Source organism: Leptonychotes weddellii, unplaced genomic scaffold, assembly GCF_054177405.1.
Source record: "Leptonychotes weddellii isolate Sample4059 unplaced genomic scaffold, ASM5417740v2 HiC_scaffold_17545, whole genome shotgun sequence".
NCBI lineage: Eukaryota > Metazoa > Chordata > Mammalia > Carnivora > Phocidae > Leptonychotes > Leptonychotes weddellii.
In genome coordinates, this window is record NW_027759247.1 from 2,109 (window position 1) to 4,147 (window position 2,039).

The 2,039-nt window shown below is 36.4% G+C and overlaps 1 pseudogene; it reads right to left on the minus strand.

Moving 5' to 3' along the window:
- Nucleotides 1-1,233: 1,233 nt before the first annotated feature.
- LOC102730797 (nascent polypeptide-associated complex subunit alpha pseudogene) lies at nt 1,234-2,033 on the minus strand (annotated as a pseudogene).
- Between the last annotated feature and the right edge of the window lie 6 nt (nt 2,034-2,039).

Below are 2,039 nucleotides of genomic sequence, written 5' to 3' on the forward strand. Positions count from 1 at the left end.
AGCATTCTCACCATTTGTTGTTTCCTGACTTGTTAATTTTAGCCATTCTGACAGTGTAAGGTGGTATCCTGTGGTTTTGATTTGTATTTCCCTGATGCCGAGTGATGTTGAGCATTTTTTAAGTTTGTTGGCCATTTGTATGTCTTCTTTGGAGAAATGTCTGTTCTTGTCTTCTACCCATTTCTTGACTGGATTATTTATTTTTTGGGTGTTGATTGAGTTTGATAAGTTCTTTATATATCATGGATACTAGACCTTTATCTGATATATCATTTGCAAATATCTTCTCCCATTCCGGAGGTTGTCTCTTAGTTTTGTTGACTGCTGAAACTCATTTTGAATCTCAGATACAGGACCTTTTTTTTTGTCCCCAGTATACTTAATCATCAAGCCTCCATCATATAGAAATCATATGTCTGTTATTTGTGTCAAAGGAAACATACAATTCCCTTGATACTTTCCCTAGTATCACTTAGGAAATTGTTATATTTGTCACTGCATTTTCAGGGCATTTTGCAAAGAAGAATAAAGCTGTAACTTATAAAGCTCAGGCTAATATATTTGCCTTTTTGAAATAATGAAAAACCCATTCAGGAAACTTTATCTATGAAGAATATGTTTTTCACAAAATAATACACTTTATAGATAAAAATCAAAGCGGGAGGTGGGGCAAGGCAGATACATGTGTGTTACTTTATTTAAAATGACATTTAGAAGCAAAATAAGAAAGAAGAGATCTCCTTTCAAGTATATTCAGTATTGGAAAATGAAACATTGTGTGTCTGTTTTTCTTAAATTTGACATTTCTTGTTAGAGTTTTAAGATCTTGCCTTACTGGAATGAAAAAGATCACAAAAACATTGTCAAAAGCATTAAAGCTTATTAACCAGTTACTTTATTGAGTTTTGGAGTAATATTTGCTTGAGTACATTTTTTAAAGAGATACTGCAACATGTGGTATAAAATGTTAGTATCCAGGAAATTAATATATCCAAATTGTAATAAATGTTTCAATAATACTTGGAAGTTAAATGCATAAAATAATTTGCAGCTTGATTTCTTCACACCTCTTTTCTTTCCTGTGTTTCTACATTGGTAGAATTGTTAATTTAGACTTTTAACAAGAAGGAATTATTCTAAGGTGCAATGATTTTCCATAAGACATTATTTTCTGCCTCTTCTCAATAACCTTGTCCCCCGCATCTTGCATAGTCTGTTCTTGTACTCAAAATATTTTTTTTTCATCCAACAAGAAGCCATAACTTTATTAATGATAGAAACAGTACAAATTTCAAACCAAGCTGCAGTTATTCTTTTGAAACACCAAAAAAAGTCCTCGTTTTCAGATGGTTACATTGTTAATTCCATAATAGCATTTACAATATCATTACTGTTGTTCTTCAAGGCTCGGACTGCCTTTGCTCTTGACACATTTGCTTGTGACATGACCAATTCTATGTCCTTAACCTCTACACCGGTTTCATCAACCTCTTCTTCTTCACTCTCCTCTTGTACAGTTGGAGTCTGTGTATTTTCTTGAATGTTTGAGACAGCTTCACCTTGAACTTTGAATTTCTCAGCAGCTGCTAGTTGTGCTTGCTGAGATAAATCCTCGATCTTGGCTTCCCCAAAAACTATGTAGGTATCTGAAGCTGGGCTCTTATAGACATCTGGTTTTGTGATGACAAAGAGGATATTCTTAGATTTCCAGATAGTGACTCTTGTAACCCCTGTAACCTGTCGAAGACCCAGTTTGGACATAGCCTTCCGTGCCTTCTTTTCACTCCGGCTCTGTTTTGCTTTACTGACTGGTTCTTCATCGATTTCAACGGCTGCTGCCAGCTGGGCCTGTTGTGTGGTTGCCTGTGTGGAATCCTGTTCCTCAAGCTCTGGTACTGATTCATCACTGTCAGATTCTGTTCCAGACCCTGTCTCAGCCTGGGGCTGTGGCAACTCCTGCTCTGTAGCAGGGACGGTTTCTGTGGCTTCACCAGGCATTTTGTGAGGGGAACGTGGAACCAAGATGGCGGCAGAAAGAG